We start from the raw sequence: 27,120 nt of genomic DNA, 5'->3' as shown, positions 1-27,120 counted from the left end.
ATCGCTAAGTGAGGCATCACTGTAGTTCCTTCATACAGATTATCATAGAGGGGCTCCAGTTAGTGCCAATTGTGGCATAAATTTTCTTTTCTGAGGGTTATCTGTCAAACCCATTTCACACCATTTTAGAGAAGTGGCTGATGTGGGTGGCTAACAAACCCAAGCCAAGCACCGCCTTCTCAATTACTGGTGCTTGAGAATTCCTTACAAATATTCCTTCTCTGACCCCATTCATGTTTTTCTGTTCAACCAGAAAAGTTCTCATTTTTATTATTTTGCTACCATAGTGATTTATCTCTTAATTTGACAGCTTTTGTTGCATACCTGAAGAAGCTTGGATTTTCTTGCTTTTATATGCATGGATCTGAAGGTTTCCTGTTTCCTGTAAAAGCTTCTCATGAAATATGCAGTGGAAGCTGCCTCATACGCTACAGTCACCTGGAGAAAGTTTGACTTTCTACTGAATATTTCTTATATCACTGGGAAAATGATGCCAACTCCGTTAGCTGCTGTTCTTAAACCTGTATTTGATGAGATCGCTTGAATTTAGGAAAATAGAGAGGAGTATGTATTCGCGAAGGCTTTCACAGCCTGGATCTAATGGTTGTTGTGGGTTTTTCAGGCTCTTTGTCCGTGTTCTGAAGGTTGTTCTTCCTAATGTTTCGCCAGTCTCTGTGGCCAGCATCTTCAGAGGACAGGAGTAGCACTCTATGCTCTGGTGCAGTTTGTTTGGGGGTCGAGTATTTATAGCTGTGGGATCAGCTTTTGTCCTTTTCAGGAGATGGGTAATTATGGTGATCAATGTGTTTTTATGGGTGTATTGTTATGATAAGGAGGAGAGATTATCTGTCATTGTGATTGATGGGTGTCATTAGCTGGTCTTTTTGTGTGTAGTGATCACCGGTCCCTGTGGCTGGGTAGAATTTATTGACATTTTGCATGCTGTATTTTTCAGTGCTAAGAGCCATGTTTTGTTGAGTTTTAAACTTTCTTCTTTTTTGTTGAAGCTCTGCTGGTATTTGTGGATTTCAATGGCTTCCCTGTACAGTCTAATGTAATGATTGCTGGTGTTGTCCAGTATTTCAGTATTTTGAAAGAGATTTCATGTCCATCTTGTTTTAGGTCATGTTCAGCTACTGCCAATTTTTCCAGTTATTTTAGTCTGCAGTGTTTCTCATGTTCTTTGATTCTGGTGTGGATGCTTCATTTTGTGGTTCCAATATATACAGTACCTGGCCACAACTGCAAGATATCTGGTATACTCCTGCAGTGGTGAGGGGGTCCCTTCTGTCCTTTACTGACCGTAACATTTGTTGTATTTTTGTGGTGGGCTTTGTGAGGGTCCGCTATTCTTCGCCTCCCCCGTCCCAAATAAAGCCGTAGACGCATTTGAACAAAACAATTTGTCTTCTTTATTTAACTGGGGTAAAGGGATGGAAATGTCAATCAACTTGGGAATGAACTTCTCCTGCTGAAGTAACGGCTCATACAGGGGCACCCAATCTTCGTCAAATGGGTTACTTGACTTCGACGCCCACGGACCAGCCTGAACCCGTGAGGGTTCTTCGGGTTCGAAGTCCTCTCGGTCTGTCATTAATAATGGGATCGTCTCCTCGAGCCCTGCATATCCCCAGGGTATGGTGTTTTCTGACCCGGGGTGCTCCCAGGGTCCAGGCAGTACCCCAGCCTCCTCAGCTCCTCCAGATGCCATCGGGTCTTCTCCTCTTTCTCTCACTCTACCCTTTTCCTCTCTTCCACTAACTTTCGGCGCCACTCTCGGGTCTCTCTTTCTCCCCAATAAGAGGGTCGGACCCTAGCTTCATTCCTCCTTCTTTCCTCCGCTTCTTGCTTGGTGAGACACACCTGTTCCCACTTGCCCGACCAGGGGTCTTGGATGGACACCCATTCCCATCCACCTTCTTCCCCCTCTCGTCGGTGTCTGACCTCCCCTACAGCTCCCTCCTCAGGATCCTTAGCCCCTCTTCCTGCCCAAACCAGTGGAGTCTGGGTAGCTATATTTAACCCCTTCAGTCCCCGTTCCAAGTCCACGGTGTCAACGGACTGGTGTAACATCCGGGGTGGGAACGGCTTGGGAGCTGTCTGAGTGCCCACGGAGGCTTTAGGGCGAGACGGCACTCCCATCATCACCTCACGACCCGGATTACGGGTGTCACAGGCTTGAATACTGTTTGTAGGTTGTGTTTTTTCAAAAGTTTCCCCATGCGGTCTGTGACCCTTTGATGCATGGCAGAAATACTTTATTTGTGGGTGGCTGTTTTTCTTCTTCAGTTCGGCATTGTTTTCTTGGTTTGATGGCTCTTGTGATTTCATTTTTGGAGTAGCCATTTGCCTGTAGGGCCCAATTCAGATGGTTGAGTTTGGTGCTGAGAAACTGAGTTCCGATTTGCCCGGTCTACCAGTGTTTTGATTATGCCTCTTTTTTTGCTGTGGGTGGTGGTTGGATTTTTTGTGTAGGTACCAGTCTGTGTGGGTGAGTTTTCTGTAGACCATGTGTCCCAATAGGAGGTCAGTTTTGCGTACGATCATGCGCAAGATGATATCTAAGAACGGAAGTTGGCCTTCTATTTCTTTTCCCATTGTGAATTGTATATTTGGGTGGATGCTGTTGAGTATACTTGCAGATGAGGATATATATCTTTATTTTTCTTTGCCTCACATGCAAGCATGAGGAACTGTAACATTCTTGTCATGGCTTGGAAGAATGGCGAAGAATTTCTGGTGGTTTGCAGTAGAGTCTTTTGCATTTATGGGGGTAGTGTTTTGCAGAAAGTTATCTGGTTTTGCACCAACAGTAGCCAATTTTTGTGAAGCTTGTGGGACTTTTAAAATTACTTGCCCCATCATGTTGAAAAACTTAAATCAACAAGAACAAGAGTTTTAACAAGCATCTTCCCTTCCTTTCTAGTAAGAGTTGATCAGTGGGAGGAATGCTTATCCCTTCCAGTTCCTGCCAGATATATCCTGCAACTGTTTGTTTTAGTTTATTGCAGAAGGACTTCCTTCTCCTTTTAAAGACCTCTGGTGGAGGGGTGAGGATTAAAAACCTTTCGGGAGGGCACTTTCAGTAAGCATTTGTCAGATAGGGTATGGTTAATGGGGGAATGAAACATCCTATTCCTCCTCACTGATTCTCCTACATAACAGCTCCTTTAATGCTGTGTCAAGGGATCCATAACTTCTTCAGTGCATTACCAACTGAAGTCTGTCAGGCGTCACCACTCCATCAGTCAGGAAAGCCCTCAAGACAATTATTTACTTTCCATGACCTTCTCTTGTGTTTTGCGTGTGTTTATAAGCTTTCTAGAGGTTTTGAATGCAGGGGTTTTTTTTAGTTCTAATCTTTTTTTAAAAAAGAGGGGAAATCTATTTTATTATTTAGTCACTGGCCTGCATTAAATCTGTTTCCTTCTTCTTTGGTTACTCTGGAATTGTGTGTGTGTGTTACATGAGTCTCATTGAGAGAGTTGCCTACTGTACCCTAAAAGGTGGCAAAAAAAATAGCTGAAAAGGGGGAAAAATCAAATAAAATCCCCTTGCTAAGAAAACATGGGTCTATTGTAAGGTGTAGCTTGCCTTAATAACAAAACCTTCTGGAGGTCATTCATTCATATGCTGGAAATAACTTGATGGCACGCTGCAATAACTTTCTATGCCCCCTTGTATTAGGGGTGTCTCCCAACATTCTGCTGTCTGTTGCAAAAGATAAAATGGCACCTCCTATTCAGGAAAGAGGTGTCAGCATGCAGAAAAGCAAGCATGTTGTGGAATGTGAAAAGAGAATTGAGTGATTTGGAGGACAAAGAAAAATGGGGTTTGCTGAGAGATGGAATTGAAATAGGTTTGGTGAGAAATGGTCACGTAGAAAATTACATTAGATGGAAAGAGAGGAGAGAGATGACGAGAGAATGACGAGAGATTGGTGACAGGGTTTGAGAAGCAAATAGAAAAGCATGACTCTTTTAGAGATGGGGAGTAAAAAGGAAGAGGGAGTAACAGACAAATGGAATAGTGTAGCCTCAGATGAGAAGACTTTGGTTGCAAAGAGACAGTTGAAAAACTTATCCTCAGCTGCATTAAGCAAGTCATCACTATACAGAATTGCCCTTTAGAAGCAGATGAATGGATTTGTGGTGACTATAGGCAGACACAGAAAACTCCGAAGGTGAACAGCCATTCCTGTACCCCCTTTCAAGACACTACTAGATAAAGGGCAGAAGAAGAAACACTTGGCACTAAGGTCTGAGCGCTGTCCCTTGGCAAAAGGCAGAAAGAGCATGGGGGCTGTCACTCACTCCCAGCCTTTCTCTTCTGTCTACCCTTGCACAGTGAGAGACCTTAGTATACACCAATCATTTCAACAAAGTAATTTAGATACATTAACACCTCCATAAAGGAAAGAGACCATTTCTGTTTCCCCTAATAGTTCCATTCATAAATATATTCAAGAAGAAGCCAGAGTTAATGGGTTTGTCACTGTAATGAGAAATTATAAAAAGAACTAATGCATCATATCCAGGAGGTATCAGTTCCTTTTTTTTAAAAAAAAATATACATAATCAAACTGGTGTAATTTTATTCTGAAGAAATTCTTTGCATTGAGTTAGATTAAATGAATGGAAGATTAGCAGTCACAATCATTGCCTTTATTAAAGTGCTCTTATCCTATCCCCCACCTCCTATGCTTTCTCCCTTAGTTTGCACCTGCAGAATATACTGAGGAAGAAGTAGGGAGCAAATTGAGACTCACAGCCATCTCCGAAGCATTTGGCTAAAATCTGGAACCCTAGCAAGGTTTCCATTTATTGAACCCAATTAAAGCGGAGCAGGTCCCCAAAGGTGCTGGGTGCTGGTTTTGTGAAATGGCAATTTCAGTTAGCACATGCCGCTGTGTTTTATAGCATTCAGGTCCAAACTAATTACGTACCCAGGAAACTTGTCCCAGCACAATTGGCTACAGTCAAGGCGGTTGCTCAGAATGTCATGTGCTTTCTCTGTTCCTTTTTGACTACTGAATGGACATGAGCGGCACGTCTGCACTTTGCACTTAGACTGGTAGAAAACAAAGATGCTCCGGGGCATTTTCTGTCATCTGGAAAACATCTGTGCAGCTTTCTACAAGCTGTGTCAGACGCTGATATCTCAAGGGTGTTGGGCTGCGGCATCACCCAGAGGCATTTCTCAAGCTCTATTATGCCTTATTAGACAGGAACACTGCAGTCAGTCTGGGCTGGCCAGCTGACATACCCATGCTGGCAGTTCCCTCATTTGTGGAGACCTTCCAGCCAGCCACTAGTGTCAGCTCATGGACAGAGGAAATAGCCTGAAAATGTGCAGGATGTGATTGTCAGGGAAGTGAAATTGATCTGTCACTCATGGAGTAATTTAGATACAACGCAAAGTGATCTCTTTTTCTCATTGTCTCTCTCCTCCTCCCTCCCTCCCTCCCTCACTGTGTGTGTATGACTGTAATGAACCCGTGCAAGTTGGGAGTGAGTGTGGAACTGCCTAAGCTGCTAACAAGGCAGAGAGAAGACAAGTTGACAGAATTGCCATCAGTGATTTTTGAAAAATAATGCATATGTTTCTGAGCCTTTCTACCCCTTCTGCAACCACAAATGGCTCAAAACAAGGTTACATTATGGCAGAAAAGAAGTTGGCTTTCTTAAGAATTCCCTCGCTCCGTTTGGAAACTTGCTAACAGGATTTTTATATACAGTTGTGAAACTGGAGGCAGCCTCATGGATGCTAGCCAGTTATGAGTCTGCAAAATTGCTGCAGATGACACTGATTGTGAGAAATAAGGAGACGAATGGGTTTTGTTGGCAGGAATATTTCTGCAATTTCTTTAGGGAAAGGTCTTTTGCAACTGTGTTGAAGCTACCTGGTTGTAGAGCTGTGATTCATTGTAAGGTTTTTCTTATGAGCTGTCCTCGTAATCAGATATGCATTATTTTCTTTGCCCTTCAAGGCGAGTAATGGGCTGCCGGTAATACTGTATTGCATGATGTGGCTCTGTAGAAAGGCAGCTTGCCTGAAAGGTTTCTGTACTTTGCGTTCTGTTGATTACAACTTAAAAAATGAAATGTCGTAACATGAAATGTCCCCATTATATTGATCCTTCCCTCCACTTAGATTACAAGGAAATTTAGCTATTAAAGCAGAAATTAATACAATTTTAAATTAGCTGCTTTTATTGTACTTCACTCTCCTTGCCCTCCGTCTCACACCTTCCTATAGACAAAATGTAATCAATGAGAGTTATATGCAATAACTGAAATGAAATGGTAAAGATAAATGCACCAGCTGTCTTAAATCCTTTAGAAAAGTGATGCTCTGTAAAACAGAATTATATAAAATCATATTTGCTGCTCGCCCAGAAGTAAAGTTCTACAGTATTCAACATCAAAATGTATCTGTTTTCAAAAATGGAAGTGGATTCCATGTTTTAAAAACTGGAATTTGGGCAATTCTTGCATCACCAAGAATTGTTTATTTATTAATATGTTTACCCCATATTTCTCATTAAAAAGTCAACATTTAAAAGCTAAAACAGTAAGTATGCAAATATTAAAAAGAATTAAATAAGTATTATATTAAAAGCTGTAAATAAAATCAGTACTAAAACCCATTTAAAACAGAGCACAACAGTCCATTTAAAAAAACCAATTCCAGTTCGGTGGAATTGTCAATTGGAGGGTTCAACTCTGTGTCCTTTGGAATCATATTGACAGGTTTTGCAGATAAAGTTCTTGAGAAAGACTGAGACGATAACGGTGCCTTTTGGTGAAAAAGCCTGTTAGCTTCTCTTCATTTATCTTGTGCACTATTTGCAGTGGAACATCATTAAAAGTGATAAGCCCATGCATAGATATTTGTTCACAGTCATGCCCGTATAAGGTGCTGGATTTAACTAATCTTTTTACATGGATGTTTCAGAGATGCAAATGAGGGAGAAAGAAAAAAAGACTAGGGTTTTTTTATATATATAACATGACTTTCTCATTCATGAGTAGGAGGAGTTACATTTCATAGAACAGTGGCTCCCAACCTTTTTTTACTAGCATACCCCTTGGCAGCCCATTTCCATAAATTATACCTTTCATATTAGCCAAATGTTTGTAATTGATATGCTTGATATTTGAAATGTGTATGTTTTAATGGTAAACAAATAGCCCAGTAGTGGGATTAAAAAGCAATGGAATAGTAAAGTGCAATTCAGTGCAATTCATCTCAGAATTTTTGAAGGTGTATCTTATCTTACACTGTTGATGTATGTGCCTTTTCTGCCATCATTCAGTTTGTCCCCATGCCCCTAAATGTCCTGGTTTGTACCCCTTAGGTACATGTACCTAAGAATTGGAATCACTGTCATAGAGTAATCTCTGCATTTGTAAAAACTGCTAGATACCAGTTGACTCTTGTGAATTGATTTTTTAAAAAAATCCACATTTATTTTTCAGTTTGATGTAAACATTTGCTAATGTTACATTAGAGGAAGGGGAAATGTTATATTAGCAAAAGGAGATTACCAACACTTGGAAAAAAAATCGAAGTGTCAGATTTCATAATTATGAAGCTACAGTATTTTCATTTTGAAGTAGAATATGTTGGCATGATGATCTGTTTGACTGTTTTCGGCAACTCTTAGCTAAATAAAGTTCACAAGACCATATGGTAGTTCAAGTAATAGGTCTTTTGGGAGGAGGATTAGTTCATTTTGACAATCAGAACACACAAAAATGAATGCTTTATTTTCTTATGTCTGGGAAGTGCATCAAAGCCATTTTCTAGACTCATCATTACAGGTGTGATGAATGCTGTGGATATATTATTCACAACAAGATATATTAAAGATAAGATATACAAGATATATATTAAATACACCATTTAAAAATCCACTGTTTTCTGTAGATAGTGTGATTTGATAGAGCTTAGCTCTTTTCACTTTCCCCCCGTAGTACGGTTAAGTCAAGTACACAAGGTGTTCCCACCCTGTGGAAAAATTAGAAAAAATATTTTTAACTTTTCTTCCCACCCTCAACAGGCTTTTCTCCTCCTCTATAGGCCTCACCTAGAATCTCTGCTTGCTTTACCTTGCTAGTGGTTGCTAGGACAACCGTACTGAAACGCAGGTGTCAACACATAATATCTTCTCACAAAAGGTACTTTAGCACATCTCTTGCAAGATGCTGGTTCCTGAGGTGGAAGTAATATGTTTGCCCACACCAATTTGAACATATTTTGTCCTTGAAGATGAGCAATGCATTTCCCATAATATGCACACCCCTCCTAAATTTATCTACTCAGAAGCACCCCCACTGAGTTCAGTGGGATGTAATTTCTAGTATAGGAGTGAAGAATAATAGCTCTACTCCCCTGTGTATCTACAGAAACACGAATGTTGTTGGTGTTTGAATCCCTGTAAACTTGTATACCTTCCACTCTCACTTCAGCTACAGTGAAGCCATATTAACTTTTTTTTGATTAACAGTGATTTATTGTGATATTCAGAACTGACGAACTGCAGTTGATCTTGGAGAGGTTTGTCTGAATCAAACACATTTCAAAATATGGTCATGAAATTGAACAAAGAGAAGCTTAACATTTGGCTTAGGGTTTGAAGGGTGCAGTAAAATGTTGTTAATTTGAAATGGAAGCAGAAGGATTTATAGCAAGACCTATGGTGAATTGCAGACACAACAAGGTTAGTCTCTGGTAGCAAAAACAAGTGAAGTTGCCTAATACTTTAAAAATTAACTGGTTATTTGATTGATTGATTGATTGATTGATTGATTGATTGATTGATTGATTGATTGATTTTTATACCACCCTTCTGGCTACTAAGGCCAGTTTGGGCAGTGTACAAGTAAGTTAAAACAAGGACATGACAATAAGATTACTCAACAACAACCAAACAAAATATAAAAGGTGCTAAATGAATTACACTAAAAAACAACCTAATGAGACATAGGAAAATAAAATGAAAACATGGCAGTGGGTTGGATGTTAATTGTTAAAGGCACTCTTGCATCAGGATGTATTCAAGTCTGGGAAGGCCTGTCTGAAAAGCCACATTTTTAGTTGTTCTTTAAAGGTTCCCAATGATGGGGCCAGGTGAATTTCAGGCGGGAGACTGCTCCACAGTTGCAGAGTGACCACCAAGAAGGCCTGATTTCTGCTTGTCATTTTTGGGCCTCTCTTGGGGTTAGGGCTCTCAACCACCTGGCCTGTGAAGATCTTACAGGATGGACAGATCTGATCGGAAGGAGGCATTATGTCAGATACTGTAGGTTAACACCATCACCTTGAAGCTGGCACGGAAGTGAACAGGTAACCAGTGCAAGCCGGCCAGTATGTTTGTATCGCCTAACCCCACTCAGCAATCTAGTCACCAAGTTCTGGACCCACTGCAGTCTATAACAGCTCCAAAGGTAGCCGCACGTAAAGAACATTGCAGTTGTCTAATCTTGAGACTACCAGTGCATGAACCAGCATGGTGAGGGACCCGGTGTCAAGATAGGGACACAACTGGGAATCTGCCTTAGATAGAAATAGGCAGAGCAGACCACGGACACTATCTGGGATTCCATTGACAGTGCTGAGTCCAGGAGTATGCCCAAGCTGCATACCTTATCATTCATGGGAAGAGTGAGAGGGAAGCACCCAAACTGCAAACACTAGGGGCAGCCACCTGCAGGATTTCTGTCTTCTCTGGGTTCAGCCTCAGTTTATTATCCCTCATCCATTGCAGCACGGCATCCAGGCAGTGCTTAAGGGACAGGACGGCATCCACTCCAGAGGGATGGAAGGAGAGATAGAGCTGGGTGTCATCTGCATCTTGGTGACATGTAGTTCCTAAGCTCCTGATGACCTCCCCCAGTGGCCTCATATAGATGTTAAATAGCATTAGCAAGATGATTGACCCCTGTGGGACTCCACAATTGACAGTCCACGGAGCAGGCAGCATCTCCCCAAGATGTACTCTCAGAAGATGGTCCTCCAGGAAGGACCGGAGCCAGGCCAAAGTGATCCCCAACCTGGATAGCCTCCCCAGAAGATGCCGTGGTTGACGGTATCAAAGGCTGCTGATAGGTTGAGGAGGACCAACAAGGATATTTTGCCCTTATCAGCCTCCCTCAAAAGGTCATTGTGCAGGGTGACCAATGCTGTCTCCGTGCCATAACACAGCCTGAACCCAGACTGGAATGGATTGAGGGCTTTGGTTTCCTCCAGAAGTGCCTGAAGCTACTCGGCCACCAATCTCTCCACTAACTCTCTCCACTTACTCCATAAGAGCTGGCAGATATGTTGATATCACTCCTTCAAGTGATATCAACAAGGAGAGCACTGGCATGTTTTTCACCCAGCGTTCTGAGTGAATGAAGCTGCTTGGCCCTGATATGTATTAGTGTAATTATTTGCAGGATAGAGATTTAAGCTTCATTTCCACCTGCCTGTAGGTGTCTCTGAAGTTGGACTATCTGATTATAACTGTGTCTGAACCACCTGGAAATCTTAATTTGGAGTAGGAAGAGTGAACTTTTCTTTCATGAAATGTTCTATTTGGATGTGTTCATACAATAATCTAATATATGTGATTTATTATTATTTTGTTATCTATATAGAGCCTAAAAAGGGGCATGGTGGCACTGTGGGTTAAATTGCAGAAGCCTTTGTGCTGCAAGGTCAGAAGACCAGCAGTCATAAGATAGAATCCACGAAACGGAGTGAGCTCCCATCTCTTGTCCCAGCTCCTGCCAACCTAGCAGTTCGAAAGCATGAAAATGCGAGTAGATAAATAGGTACCACCATGGTTGGGAGGTAACAGCATTCCGTGTCTAGTCGCGCTGGCCACGTGACCACAGAAACTCTCTTTGGACAAACGCTGGCCGTAGGGCTTGGAGATGGGGATGAGCAACACACCCTAGAGCCGGACATGACTGGACTAAATGTCAAGGGGTACCTTTACGTATATAGAGCAATCAAAGTGCAGTGTACTTTCCAAAGCAGAAAAATATCCTGCCCCAAGTGTAAATCTGAACATGGGAAACAAGAGAAAAGTTAAATAAGGCAGGACAGCCAGGTAGTCAATAAATATACCGCTGCCTGCTTCATTTATGCAAATTAGCAATTTGTATAGCAAAGAATGGGTTAAGATACTGCTGCAAATTCTCCACAGAAAAAGATAAAATGCAACATTTTTTAAAGGAACTTGGAGAGTCTCCCTTGTACTCAGAAGAAATCTAATAGAGCTGTAACTGTTTCAGTGGCATTTTGACCTATGATTGGTCAAAATATTTTTTTTGTCCCAAAATCACATTCTGTTTTTTTTTTGGTGGCAGCTGTCTGCATAAAATTTAACAACTGACACTCATGCATTGTTTCTTTCTTCCAGTGCCCTTCAACTGAAATTGATTTGAACAAATTAAATTATGTGCTAACATCGCCTACACAATTACTGCTACGGCACCTTTAGAATGGTGACTTACTTGGAGGTTGATTACAATAACATTATGCTTCGTAAACCTGTGAATAGAACAGATGAAAGAATGTCTCAGCTTTCGCCAGTGCCCATGAAATGCTGTAAGTTAAACGAAAAGCAGTTTTGGCAAAATGCTAAACAAGGCTCCCTTCCTCCAACAACATAGAATGGGAGGAGAGGGAGATGAAAGGGCAGCTTCTAACAGATGGCCATCAGAAAACATTGGATAGAAGGTATGCCAAGTTATCTGACAAGATCATTAAGCTGTGGGAAGCTTTGGAGGGTGTCGTGGAAAACATCAGAATAAACTGTCTTGAAAAATCCTTAATTTTTACATTTCAACATTTAAAGAAAAGAGGCGGTACTTTTTGGATTACAGATCCCAGAATAAGCCATGACCATTCTGGCAGGGGTATTCTGGGAGTTGTAGTTCAAAAAAGTAACTTGGGTTCACAGCATTTTTGAGTTGTTTTACTACAGTATTTCTGACCTCAAGTTGATTGATGTCTCAGATAGCGACGATGACGTCTAACGTTGTTTCAGAGGTTATCATTTGCTTTTTCATTTATTCAAAATTTGTATTGTTACCTTTCTGTGTGAGTTAATGTGAGCATGTATTCTGTAGGCTATGGGATACTCTGAAAAACAGAGCCACTTTGGATATTACATGTGTACAGGAGAGTCTGACTTTTTGCCTGCCCCTTGTGGATCACCACAATACAGCTTCTAACGCCAGTACTTGAATATACAAAGTACTGTACAGTATATTCAAGTGGCATTACCTCCTGTCATGCCTGCTCCCATGGACTCCAAGATATTTCATATTACCCTAGAGCACCTTTATAGCTTTCACACCCCGAGCTTAATATAGGAAGGTGGTCTGTGATATATTTTTTTGTGCTTTTTATTTTTTATAAGGGATAACAGAAAGGAAAAGGGAATTGGGATTGATGAGGAAGAGGGGAGACAATAACATACTTTCATCCATTCTATACCTATTGCTATATCAAGATTTTAAATTATTCTATTTACTCTTTTCTGCCTTCTAGATTCAGTTCTCCTTTCAATATGTACTGTTCACAAGCTGCCTGTTGATTCTGTCCACTTGTTAAATAGATCCCATCTTTCTGTTGCCTTTTGCAAGGGATAGTCCTTCATGACTTCTGATAAAATGTCCATTTCGGCTATTTCCCGAATCTTTTCAATAAGATCTTCTTGTTTCGGTACCGTTGATCTTTTCCAATTTTTAGCATATAAAATTCTAGCTGCCGTAACTATGTATATAACTATATAATTCTTTGAATTATCTATATTTTCAGGTATCATACTCAATAAAAACAGTTCTGGGGTTAATGGCACTTTACAGAGCAATATTTGTTCCAACATTACATGCACTCTTTTCCAATATTGTTTCGCTACTCCACATGACCACCACATAGAAGGTGGTCTGTGATATTTTTGTGTGCTCTTGGCAACGTAGCATAGAAAGACTACAAATACATTCTTGTGAAAGTGAGTGTCATATTGGTCATTCCAGAGGGAGGTGGGACTCCTGAAACCCCCTAGTGAGTATATACAAAAGGACAAATCAAGGTTTGCTCTAGTATACAGTTAATGTGTAAATTGGCCACAGAGTGTTTGTTTGCCATTTTGAAGTTACCTCAGATGAAAAGACTTTTTATCTCAAATCTACAGTAAAAACTTGTTAGTTTCAAAAGTACCACTGGGCTCTATTTGTTTTTTTCTGCAACAGACTAACATGGCTACTTCTTTGGGGGGACGGAACCCGAAAGACTTTGCCTGTGATATTTTTCAGTCTTTTTGCTGAGACTGAAGGTGAGGGGGAAAAAATTGATCAATGAAGGTGCCTTTTGTCATATTTAATTCTTTTCCATCTTCCATGAATGCCTTGATGTAAAATGGTCAGTCTTTGTGGTTTACAGAGAACTCTAAAACAGAATAAAACTTGAGGAGTAGAAATTTTGTTATCAGTCTGTACCCTGTTCCCTGAACAAAATATCTTAAATCTGAATACCAGAGAAAAAGAAGGAGATGTGTGTGGCATGAGCTCCAGTTGTGTTTGTTCCTGAACTAAAATGTTCAAAATAATACTTCAGAATGTTAATTAGCATAAAGTATGGCAGCTGACATTTTTAGTCCCTAGATGGAATCATGCTTTCTTTGCTTCCATGAAGGTTGTGAATTTAAATATAAACTCCCATAATGCTATCAACTTTTAAAAAGAGTAGTTACTCCTTTCAGGCTGGCCATTGAATCTCTCTCTTCAGCCACCTATGAAATATCTGGATTAACAGTAACTTAAAACAGGTGTTTGTAATGAGAAACACATAAGTATAAATGTACTAACAAATATATTTCAGCATTGTCAACACCTATACTTGGTGTAAAAGAAGATACTTCCTGGATGGGTGTGTATGCATGTACCATACAAGGGCTGTTGACACTTTTATTTCCTGAATTAAAGGCCATATTTCTGCCACAAACTTTTCTTGAACAGATATATTCCCTGGGGAAGCTGTTTAGTCAGCATGAACAACTCCAGGGTTTTATTCATTGGTGCAGTAAGACAGCATCTTAAAAAGCAGAGACATCACCTTGCTGACAAAGGTCTGTATAGTCAAAGCTATGGTTTTTCCATGGAAATGAGAGCTGGACCATAAAGAAGGCTGACCGCCTAAGAATTGATGTTTTTGAATTGTGGTGCTGGAGGAGCATCTTGAGAATCCCATGGACTGCAAGGAGAACAAACATATCAATTCCGAAAGAAATCAATCCTGAGTGCTCACTGAAGGACAGATCGTGAGGTCCCAGTACTTTGGCCATCTCGTGAGAAGAGAAGACTCCCTGGAAAAGACCTTGATGTTGGGAAAGTGTGAAGAGGAGAGGAGAAGGGGATGACAGAGGATGAGATGGTTGGACAGTGTCATCGAAGCTGCCAACATGACTTTGACCCAGCTCCGGGAAGCAGTGGAAGACAGGAGGACCTGGCGTGCTCTGGTCCATGGGGTCATGAAGAGTGGAACATGACTTAACAACTAAACAACAACAGTGTATGAAATGAACTAGGAGATTTGAAGGGTGACCAGAATACCAGAATTGTGAGGAGGTAAAGAGTGGGGTGAGAATAGCAGAATGAGAGGTAGGAAGGAGGGCAAATCAGCAGAATATGTAGGAGGGAGGAGCAGAGGCAGATAATAAGATAACCAGGAATTGGGGAAAAGAACAACAAAAATTCCCCCTTCTAGCTTGTATCCTGCTGTTCTCATCCACTCTTTGCCTCCTCCCATTCCCACTTTCTTCTTCTAGCTGCTCCTCTTCTTACCGCTTTCATTATCTTTCACTGTTGATACACAAAAACTCCACATCCTCCTTCCTGCTTCTGGCATTTCTCTTCTGCCAGGAGACAAGAGCGCTATTTTTGTTTGTTTGTTTGTTTGTTTTGAAAGACTACTGTATGAGCCCTAGCCTGAACAGATTGTGGTGGTAATGGACAAGATGAATCTGCCATGCAATGCATTGTTATGCCATTATATGTCTAGCCTTTCAGGGGAAGGTGTGTGAAAAGCGGGCATTTTCCCTATGTCTTTTTGTTCATTGTGTTTTTGCCACCACACTGCACTGATCACATCCATCTGAAGAAGCTAGGCAGGTAGCCTGACATGTACTTGGATGATGGACCACAAGGAATACCAGAGATCTCTAAGCGAGGCTAGGAGAGAAATGCAACTAGACACCGTTTATAGTAGTGGTCTATATGGACAAATGGACCTATTGAATGTAAGGCAGCATTGTGTGTTCCTGTGTAGTTAAGTCTGGTGGGCTGGGGGGGTCATCACATTGGAAGTGAGTTAGGCATGCATAGCATTGATCTACTGTATGTCTCACCTTCCAAGTGCAAGTATTGTTATGTTCCTATTAAAAATGTAACCAGGGTAAGAAGATACAGTAACTTCATGTATTTGTTGACGCATCTGGGAAGACTGTTGTGTTGTTGCCTGTTAGAGAACATGGGTTCAGTGTTTGTTTGATTTGGACAGGTGTCTCTTGAAATCTGTAGTCCAGCAGTAGAGTTTTGCCATGATCATCCTGTAAATAAGTCACTGGAGTTGGCAATGCATTCAAGGACCATTGCTTTCAGGTGGCAGGAATCCAATGAATATCCTTGAGAAGATTTTTCCATGCCTTTGCCCATTTCCCAAGTCTCTTAACAGTTTAGCTGCACCAAGCAGACCAAAACCTTAAAAAGTCTCTGAGGGGAGAAAGGTTTTTCAGGAACTGCAGTAGATTGAATAAGATTAGCAGGGAGATAAGAGAAGAAAGTAAAGAACGGGACATGTGGGACGGGGAGATTCATTTTTGTTTGAAAGCAGAAAACACAATTCAATTTGAAGGACAGCCATGCTAGGTAAGTATGTTTTCCTTAGTCAGGCATCTTGGAGGGACTTTTGGAGGGGCACGGAATAAATTTTGGTTTGTGCTTTTTCAGTTCTGTGAAGCACTGGGAGTTGTGACTTTTACACTGTACAACTGATGTGTCTTAAGAGCATTATGAATGTTAACATTTCTCTTTAGAGTCTTCAACAGACACACAATTCTGTGTCAAGCCCATAGATAGAGACTACACTGCTTCTGCTTTGCTGCTACACACTTGCTGTTACCAACCTTCACCATAACTGTATGAGGCTGAAAAGTTCAGTAAGTGAGTAGCCACACATTCAAGGGGTGGATGTGACCCAAAACTCTCATGTTGCTCACCAGTAGTTTATCCTGAGCATCTGATTTATTTATATAGCAACCTGATACTGATTTATGGAGGATCTTTAGCCTTCCATAGTGTGTAGCATGTTTGGAGAATCATCCTTGGTGTTGGCAGCCTGAACAACCCTATGGATTCATTGTAGTGCAGTGGCAAAGACAGCACTTTCACAACACTTCAGATGAAATCCTGAACCTTATCAGTGGTAGGACAAGAGAAAATGATGTTGAAGGTATTTGATCCAACTGCCCAATTCTGCAACCAGCCATATGAGTAGTTAGTTATACATTGAGATGGCTTTCTCTATGGCAGCACAAACTATGAAATTCTTTTTTCTAGGCGGGCCTAGGTAGCTTTCTATTTTAGCATGAAGACCCTCTCAGTATTTGCTCCAGAGTGGGAAAGCCTGGGTGAGAATGAGAAGCTCTTGTTGTAATCTTTATGCTATTCAGGGAAAAGGAAATCAACTACTCCTGGACCCATACCTTTATTAATTCTCTGTCTGTACTCTGGATCCTGACCCAATGATTCTGGGATCTCACTATCTGGGGACAGGGTTTAGAAGTTGATGTGTATTATGCATATACACATATGTATTTTGTCAATGCTGTTTTGGAGTAATTATGTGCCATCAGAATCGTAGGCATGCTATGTGACTCACTAGGAATGGTATTTATGTCCAACAGCAAGCCAACGTCAATAAAGAAAAATTCAGTTAGTTCTGTTTCTTCAGCTAAAATAAACAATATTGTAAATGTGTTCTCAAGAAGCACTGGTGCAATCATCGGAACAAAATAAGTGAAGTTTGAAAGAAAGAAAAGATACGTGTCTGTGTGTGTCTGTGCATTTGGATCCTTTGCAGTTTGTAATTCACAGTCTCCAGAGTTGCTTACAGATGTATTTATAGCTAGTATTGTTTTATTTCTTACTGTTTTGTCTCTGCCTGTAGTCTTCGCCCTCCACAAAATCTCTGATAACACACTTACCACCTATTTATATATCGATACAAGTCAGTATTGGTTTTCTGCTTCCTCCTAAGCTTCACCCAGTATGCAGTGGATGTCTAGGTTGAGGGCAGCAAAAGCAAAATGTTGTCTATGGACCTACCTTCCATTCGGAGGCCTCCTCATATTCCCAGTGCTTATCCTGGGCCTTCCCTGTTGCTCCTCCTAGACTCTGGAATTCACTCCCATGGGAGACTAGACTGGCCCTAGTTTTGCTGTCCTTCCGCAAGCAGGCGAAAACCTTTCTCTTCACACAGGTTTTCCCTTGGCGACTGACTGTTTAGGAGACAATAGATAGGACGAAGGAATGTATTTGTTGCTTCTCAATCTGTCTGTTGTAATGATTACACCTAAGATTTTTAATAAAATGTTAATTCTCCTTTACTGTTGAAATAATTTACTGTTTTTAGCTTTTAAGTTTTTTAATGATGCAAGCCACTTTAGGACCTTTTTTAAGGAGAAAGGTGGGGTAAAATATTTTAAATAAATAAATAAAATAAATAAATATGTTTTTATCCTTGGAAACCCAGAACAATGGAGTTTGGGCATACCATTTTGGATTCATCCCTCTTCATCCAAGGCTTTGGAAGCTGTACCATTCTGGAACACTGCAGCTGAAAAGGAGGCGATTGCAAATGAAAGAATGCAGTCAAGGAACACAATGGGGGGATTTTTTTTAAGAAAAAAAGAGAAAGGGATTTCAGTCTACATGATAACTAGAAAAATCACCAAGAATATCAAGAACAAGATCTTTAATGAGAATTTGTCACATCCCTACTCTAATATGGCTCTTACTTTCCAATATTGCTTTTCTTTTCTTTGAGGAAGAAGTACCAGCAAAAAGGTTCCCTGAACCTAATGTACTGATTATATGTAGCCACCCCATTATCTAAATACAGGTATGAGGAGTTATTTTAAAGAAAAACTTATAACGTTAGAAATAATTTTCTCACGATACATGATTCTTCCAATAAGATGTTCTGTTGTATACAAGCTACTGAAAAGTAAAAGGAATGCAAAGCAAATAGTGTATGAAACGAAACGTAAAAAAGAGGACGGACTATGGGTGCCTTTTAAACTAAGCAGGAGAAAGGTGTCTCCCCCTTCAAGAATTTGGAGATCTGCTGTATTTACCCCTTCTATCTATAGAAAGAACCATTAGTATCTGGCATACTTTTGATTGTTGTTCTAAGCTCATTGGGATAGGTCAAAGCCCCCCAACTTTATAACCCCTCTGGGGCTTTGCTGCACAATGAGCTAGAAATCTATAAAGATGTTATAAAGAGTATATGTAGAAATGTTATAAAGACTACATATAGAGCCGTGTTCTTGGCAGCTAACCAACAGATGTATTATTACATAATTTCAGATTCTGCAGGGGTTTACCTAAATATTATACTCACTACAGATACTGGCTAATCCACAGTGTTTTCTATCTCCAACAGTATATTTTTTTTAAAAAAAGTAAGTTGGAAATACTGTTGGATGGAGACAACCTGTCAGTTTAGTTTCCACTGTGGCTGCTTTGTGTCTCTGTTGGGAAAAAGGCGGAATGTAAATACAGTAAATAAATGGTCCATGTCGGTGGCATTTATGTGAGGAAAATTACAGTGTGATGTCACCAACTGCATAATGAATTTGTACTGGACATGACTGGATTGGTATTATGCCAGAGTTGCAAGACTTGCTGACCTAATATTTAATATATGATTTGAACCAACACTTGTTTCTCCGGCACAATTTAGATTCCAAACAGAGAGTTTGAAACTTAGACTTTACTTGATTTAATGCAGTCAGAAAGGTATGAAATCAGTGAGCCGTACCTTTGACTCGTGTAACTCAGCACTGCTCCATTGATTTCGCCTGAAGGCATAGTATCTGGGCCACTAAGCACTGCATTCCAGTAAACAATGCACTGTTCTTGTTTTTTTATGAAGATGTAAATGTAAGAATTATTATCCTAGAGAGTTTATATATCTGTAATACATAACATAAATGATGCTAAAGCAACTGCATATAATTGGAGCTTTATATATCCAGAAGATTGTTTCTTTCTAAACTGTAATTTTTTTCTTGGTAGAAGAGCATGAAAAAAGTGTGCAGTTTTTAAAATAAGGTAAAGGTTCCCCTTGACATTTAGTCCAGTCGTGTCTGACTAGGGGGTGGTGCTTATCCCCGTTTCCAAGCCGTAGAGCCAGCGTTTGAAGACAGTTTCCGTGGTCACGTGGACAGTGCGACTAGACATAGAATGCCATTACCTTCCCACTGTAGCGGTACCTATTTATCTACTCGCATTTGCATGCTTTCAAACTGCTAGGTTGGCAGGAGCTGGGACAAGCAACAGGAGCTCACTCCGTGGTGTAGATTTGATCTTATGATTGCTGGTCTTCCGACCTTGCAGCTTCTGCGGTTTAACGCGCAGCACCACCACATCTCTACAGTTTTTAAAATACAAACTAGCACTTGAGAGAGAGAGAGAGAGAGAGAGAGAGAGAGAAAATGCTTGCTGCTTCAAACTAGGGACACACTCCAGGGCATCTTAGGTTTAGAACAATGTGATTTTGGGGCTCAGCTACACATTATAGTACTCCTATTTATGCATTAGGTTTAGCATGCTTGAAATCAATTTAAAAACGTCGACTTACAGGACATATACTGTAGCTAAACACACATTTTTTTTCATCATAAAGTGAGTTTTTAAAAAATAAATCCATGAGAGGCTTGTTTAGTTTAACTTGATTATAAATGCAATTTATTTTGAACCATTTCGGCAAATGTGAATGTATTGGAGTAAATTGTGTCTATTCAATTTGTCAAGTATTGGATGCCAGGATCACGGATTTCATACTGCAAGATACTCTGTAGTCTGAACACTTACATTTTTTTCTATCTGTAATATTGATCTAGTGCTGTGCCACTTTGAAACAGAGATTATTAATATAAATATTAAAAGGTTGTGTCTGTATCAGAAACTCTGTGTGCACTTGTAACATATCAATTAGATTATTGCAATGCACTCTACGTGGGGCAGCCTTTGAAGACGGTCTGGCAACTGCAACTGGTCCAGAATCAAGCTGCGTGGCTGGTGAGTGGTGGGGCCTCTAGGGGACACATTACACTGATTCTGTTTAAATTACATTGGCTACCAGTTGCTGCCTGGGCGTGATTCAAAGTGCTTGTCTTGACATATAAAGCCCTAAACGGCTTGAGCCCTGGATACTTGAAGGACCGGCTCCTTCCATATGAACCTACCCAGCAGTTAAGATCTAGCCAGGGGGCCCTTTTGAAAGAGCCGTCCCTCAAGGTGGTTAAGAGGGATGGCTTATAGACAAAGGGCCTTTTCAGCAGCTGCCCCCAGACTATGGAACACCATCCCAATTGAGATTTGTCTGGCGCTGAGACTGATGACATTTTGGCACCAGGTCAAACTCTTTCTGTTCCAGAAGGCTTTTAATTGAAATAGTATCAACTGTGGGTCCTGATGTATTTTAATTTTTTTTACTGTACAGTGGTGCCTCACTTAACGATTGCCTCATTTAGCGATTAATTTGCATAACGATGTGTTTTTTTAGGAAATAATATGCATCGTATAACGATGTTTCCTATGGGCGATTTTCGCTTAGCGAAGTTTGGGACCATGCTTCGCATAACGAATGCGATTTTAGGTCCCCTGCTTCACTTAATGATGTTTCTTTTTTCAATTAAAAAGGTGTCTTAGAAGGGTCAAAAATGGTTCTAAATGCTTGGATTCGTTAGAGGACCCCCTAAGTCATGTGCAAACCTGATTTGGCTTTGATCTGACTTTTTGTTAATTTATGGTTAATTTTTTTTCCCGGCCCATAGGAACCAATGGACCTGTCAAAATCTGACAGCTCCATGCTTTCCTATGGGGGAGAAAACAATTCGCCATAAATTAACGAAAAGTCAGATCAAAGCCAAATCAGGTTTGCACACGACTTAGGGGGTCCTCTAACGAATCCAAGCATTTAGAACAGTTGCTGTGTCTTCATTAATTTTTTGTGAATTTTTTCTTCCCCCATAGGAAATAATGGAGCTGTCAGATTTTGACAGCTGTCAAAAGTTGGGGGGAAAAATTCACCATTAATTAACGAAAAGTCAGATCAAAGCCAAATTAACTTTTGCATCTGTTTTAGAGGGTGCAGAAGCTAATCCAAGCATTTAAAACCATTTTTGACCCTTTTATGACACACTTAATTTTGCAAAAATTGACTTCGCAAAGCCATTGAAATGTATTGAGTCAGCTACAATACATTCCAATGGAGGAAACATTGTATCGTTTAATGATGTTTCCTATGGGTTTTTTCGCTTAAGGACGGCAATCCGTGCCTATTGGAACGGATTAACCGGTTTCCAATGCATTCCTATGGAAAATGGTGTTTCGCATAACGATGTTTCACATAACGTTTTTTTTTTAACCAATTAAAATCGTTATGCGAGGCACCACTGTATTTTAATTGTAAGCTGCTCAGAGACCTTTGGGTAGTGTGGGTGGCATATAAGTTAAATAAATAAATAATAAATGTATTCATTAGTATCGCCAACATTCCAATAGACGTTGTCTAGAGGGGCGGGGTGAAAATTGAATGAATGAATGAATGAATGAATGAATGAATAAATAAATAAATAAATAAATAAATAAATAAATAAATAAATAAATAAATAAATAAATAAATAAATAAATAAATAAAGTATCCAAGAAGGTTTCAAAAGACAAAAGATTCTGACAACATATGTGGGGGGGGGGAGAAATGTAACTGTTTGCTTGAAGTTCTTAATAATGCTGTCTTTTCATTACATTAGAACAAGCCTGACTTTGTAAATCCAAAAGTAGGTGCCCCAACAGAAATGAGAAAGAAAAGAAAAAAACAAAACTGTTTGCATTATTTAGTTGCTCTTCCAGTTAACTGTCCAAAGCTGTTGTGAGGTTCCTGAAGAGCTAATGAATGAAAAACATGGAGGAAGGGAGAGGCAAAATAATAACCTGATGAGAAGGCGGGCAGTGGCAATGGAGGGATCTATGCAATATAGAAACCTAATGTACTGAAGAACAATAGGGATGAGACTGTAAATATTCCTTTGCTCAGTTCCTTTTTCTGAGGTTATGTTGTTGCTGGCACTCAGCTCAGAAAAAGGAACTGAACACAAAGTGAATCAGTTGTCTGGGTTAGGAAAACAGTTGAAATTCTTATTTTCCTCCCTGTTAGCTCATCATCCCTGCTTGCCATTCCCATGCAGGCTTTCAAGGAAAAGTTACAGCAGTAAAAGTTGTCCCATGAGCATGGAAGCACCAACATAAAATCCATGTGACTTTAAAGTGATTTTAAAAACCCTGTTCCAGCTTTCGATTCAGTTTGACAATGTAGCCACACTGTAAAGGAGTGGGCAAGTGAAGTCCTGAAAGTGTTATAGGGCTGCCTCCCCCAGTATTTCTCCCCTTGATGATGCTGGCTAGGACAGATACAAGTTTCATTTTGGGGAGAACACAAAGTTGCTTGAAGCCCCTTTGGTGTATTTCTTTGGTTGCTGTGTGAATGTTCACCTGTACCCACAATGTGGATGTTTGCAGGGACTTTAAAATAGCTTTTCTAATTTGGGAATTCATTGTGCTAACTAGCTGGGTTCAGCCAATGAGGCTGTACTTGGCATGATACTGGTACCACGAAACTATCACATAATGAATCCCATTCATCTAGATCAGTGGTTCCCAAAGCTTGGGTAACCCAGGTTTTCTTGAGCTGTAAATCCCAGATGCCTTTACCGACAACTGTACTGGCTTAGATTTCTTGGAGTTGCAGTCCAAGAACACCTGGGTTACGCAAGCTTGGGAACCACTGATCTATGTGACATAGCAGGATCAGATCAATTCAGACTAAGGGCAATGTTTTGGCTCTCATTTTGAATCTGATGTTTTCTGCTTATGTTTTCGTAGCTCGTTGCTTGGAAAAATCTGAAAAATCACGTGTTTTTTTATGGCTTGCAAAGGCTTTTACAAAAAGCAACCTTTGTTTTAGCTTGTTACTAAAACATTGGACAAAGTTACCCCTTTTCCTGATTTAAACAGTTTTGTGCCTTTGGAATATATCCTTAATATATAGACCCATTTGTTGTTTGCCCTAATAGTTACGAGGTGTATAAAGCCAGTGAATTGGTCAGAAATAAAGGTGTATGTCTAAAATAGTCACATTAGTCTGAGACAGGGGAAAACATGCCCCCTGCCCTCTCAAAAGGGTAATCCTACTTACAGTGGCTGTTGTCTTAACGCCATAACAGCAGTGAGAACAGTATATAGGAGTGTAAGTGAAATGACTTGAAATAGCTGTGAAGTTTCAAATGATTGGTACTCATGAGACTTGCAGAACACATTTCCCTAAGGTGGTGTCAATGGCTTATTGTGTTACCTCATGTGAGCAAAAAGGTTGTGCTTGCTACCCAAGGGTAATGAGAACAAAGATTTATTCAAATAATGTTTCAGCCTGTGATAAATAGCATATTTGTGCTGGCAGTTCAGCAGTGTCTCTGAAAATCCATGGAGATATTATAGTGGCAGGGAGCCGGTTGATTTATGGAAAACAAGATTCTGTCCAGTTGCCTTTCTAAAATAAAAATTAAAACAAAGCCTCAAACAGTATTTTCTTGTGCAAACATAGTCCAAAACTGCACAGCAAGTATTCTGTGATTCTAGTATCGCCACTGCAGTATCATAAAAATGGGAAAAATAAACAGACACAGTATGTTGGTGCTATTTAATTTTAAGACCTCCCCACGGGCACCTAATTCAGCACAAAGTTTCTTCAAAAATTTGCATCTGAACTAAATTTGAATGAATCATAGTTCAATCAGAAAAGACTTCACTTTGGGATAATGAAGTTGTCTCTTTAAAAAAGCATTAGTGGCACAGTATTTTTGAAGTTTTCAAAGTTTATGCTGGGCCCACTTGCTGGGACTGTTTATTTTAGCTATTTTCATATCACTGCAAGGAGCATAACCTTGTAAGATCCCTGCAATAATATTATGCACTCTGTGTTCCATAGTGTTTACAAAATGACACCCAATAGCTTTGGTCTTTGGGAATAATAACTCTCTTCTTATATAGCTGACTTCACTACAGTTGGGCTTAGAGGTGTAAAAGAAGGTAATGGCACTGTAATATTATAAAGTGAAATTTTGGGCTTTCTGGGTTGATGATGTTTATTTTTTAAAAAATTGTACCAATATCTTAGGTTGGTTTTGCAACAAGTAAGTAAGTGATTTGTACATCTGCATTATGTAGTTATTTGGTCCTTTATTTCTCACTTTCAGATGTTGTTGTTTTCTTACAAAAACTACATTCAGAGATAAAGAAAGAAAAGAAAACATATAGGGCTAAACCCAATAAGAGAAGACCCATAGAATAAATGGGACTTTGGTAATTAAACTCTCTAGATTTACATTGAAATCCTAACTTAAAGATATGCCCAACTGTAAGTCTTTAGGAGTAGACAGAAGCCTGTTCTGTTAAGAAAAATCCCCTTCATATAATCAGTTAATGCCAGCTGTTCTAAGAGGGATCTGCTAGCACCCAAACTTCTTCTAGTCCAAAAATAAATCCACTGTACCTGTTGAGAGTCAGGCCAAGATTGGAATCTTCCCTGGGCTAGAAGAGGCTTGTATTGAGCCTAGTACTAGCCTCGTATTCGCAGCTGGATCTCAGGCATCTTGGCTGGTTAGAATTCTTTAGAGGCTTTAGAGTTGCCTGATCATGTTTTACTAGTACTGTACTGTATTCATTTTGCTATTAGAAATACTGCAATTAGTAATTCTTATCATCCTTATCATCTCCATAATCCACACTAAGCTTAGTGTACAAATCTCAAAGTAGAGCAGTTCCTGAAGAACAGTGGCTACTAATGTAAATCTTTATAAATGTGTATTTTTCAGCAGAGGCAAGAACTACAATGCCTCTTATTCTATAAGCTACACTGGATAGAACAGCTTTGAGCTGGAGTTCAGCAAGGTCCACCCACCATCAGGAGAGCCACAGGCTCCTCATTCCCACTTTACAGGTTCAGGGGGAAACGGGCAAGGCTGCAGTAACCATGTTCATGCAAGAGCAGGCAATGTTAAAAAAAATCCAAACAACGGTTATCTATTTGAGCATTTGTTTTCTGACACTGGCTATGCAGGAACTCCTTGGGAAGCTTGTGAGTGGGGCATGACACAGATAGTGAATCTCTGCTGCCTGTCATCGGTGTTAATTAGGTAACTGTTCCTCTGGAGTGTGATAGGAGTAGAGGAAAGAACAAGCTGGCATATGTGAGAGCAGAGCACATGGAACTGCCGTACTGTACCTGTATCTCTACATGGCGGAAAGGACCATTCTAAGTATATTAGGTTACTCAAGGGAATACAAGATAATTGGAAGCAGAAGAGAATAGGGAGAGTTGGAAGGGAGCATAAGCAGGAGGGAAGAGTTAGGGGGAGGGAAATCAGGAGAGGGAACGGTGGGATAGGAGTAGGTTGAAGCCTCTCCAAATTTCTGATGCATTCGAACTGCTGCGAACAACTCCAGTGTTATCTGCCTTGAAATGCTTTCAGCAGACTGATTGAGAGGCAATTTAACATCCACTCTGGGATTTAATAGACCAAGTAATGGGTTAAATAAGACAAGTGGGACTTCTTTGCACTGCAGCACGATGGCACGCCTGCAGAGGATTCTAAGACCCACTCCAGATTATAGATCTCAAGATTCTGTGGAGCCAGAACAGCTAAAGTGGTATCAATCAGGCTGATAATATATCTGTAGAACAAATACACTGTCAACCAAGTGTTATCATCACGCAGAGTGTAGAGTGTGCCACTGAGCTAAATGAACTTAAAAGTCCAATAATTTGGGAAAGTTATTGTTTTGCATCTCAACTCTCAGATTCTTCCGTGTTCAGATGCTGCTGGTTGTAGTCATTCCCAAAATGAGTTTTTCCATGTTCAGGCTCCTTTTAAGATAAAGTGGGATCAATAATCTGGTTTCTTTTCCATTCCATCTGATTGACACTACCTACAAAAAAGGAAGAAAAAAAGAGAAAGGAAAGGAAAGGAAACCACTGCTCCTGCCCGCTATAGGAAATATTGGGGGGGGGGGGGAGAATCCTCCTTGGTCATCCATCTGCCAGGGCTAGACTGTTTACAACTTTGCAGATATAATGCTGCCTAAATTCTGTGGTGCAGAGTCTGGTTGTTTCACCGGGCCTGGGCTTTCAGCCCGAATGTTGTTGATATGACAGTGGGAGCAGAACATCATGTGATACCCATCTACACTTTCCCCTCTCATTTTCACATTCCTTCTTATTAAGGCATACAAAACATCCATGGCTGGCATTAATGCAGTTCATAAGACCACAGTTTTTTTTAAGGGTCTCTTCTCAATATATATTTATGAATAGCCAGGGCACAGAGGCTAATTGCAATATCAAACACAGCGCTATCTGTGTAATACTGTTGTAAAGAGTCAAGTACTTTGAGTGTTATAAAGTGGTGTAATAAAAAGGATAATTATAATCTGGTGTATGGGAGCCTAGTTACATAATATGAAGTAAGCTGTGCTTCCTTTATGTTTACCCCCCCCCCCAAAAAAAAACATGCTGCTTATTAGAGCCAAGGACATTATTTATCTGTCCCAAACCTTGCCAACCATATCATCCAATAAATTTTGACTATCCAAGTGATATAGATTTGTTGAGTTTGTGGAGAAATGTGATTATTATTGCTGTTTTTGTTGCTGTTGTTGAGTTTTTAAATTTTGTTTTGTTTGTGCAGTAATGGGGTAGGAAATAAGAAGAAGG

General features: G+C 40.2%; 1 protein-coding gene across 39 annotated transcripts in view; it reads left to right on the top strand.

Annotated features, from left to right (window-relative positions):
* Window positions 1-27,120, top strand: part of MBNL1 (muscleblind like splicing regulator 1) — a 217,322-nt gene that overhangs the window by 118,286 nt on the left and 71,916 nt on the right. The window contains exon 1 of one of the 39 annotated variants that reach the window (XM_072996094.2): window positions 11,417-11,604. The exons of 36 other annotated variants lie outside the window; for them this stretch is intronic. The gene's annotated coding sequence lies outside the window, so the exon portion shown is untranslated. Of the gene's footprint in view, window positions 1-11,416; window positions 11,605-20,291; window positions 20,370-27,120 lie in introns of those variants that run through there. 2 more of the 39 variants (XM_078389106.1, XM_072996093.2) reach the window with 2 other exon arrangements.

The sequence above is a fragment of the Pogona vitticeps genome, chromosome 3, assembly GCF_051106095.1.
Source record: "Pogona vitticeps strain Pit_001003342236 chromosome 3, PviZW2.1, whole genome shotgun sequence".
In the NCBI taxonomy this organism is placed as follows: Eukaryota; Metazoa; Chordata; class Lepidosauria; order Squamata; family Agamidae; genus Pogona; species Pogona vitticeps.
Note: the sequence above shows the minus strand (reverse complement) of the source record. Positions and strands in the feature narration are given on the sequence as shown.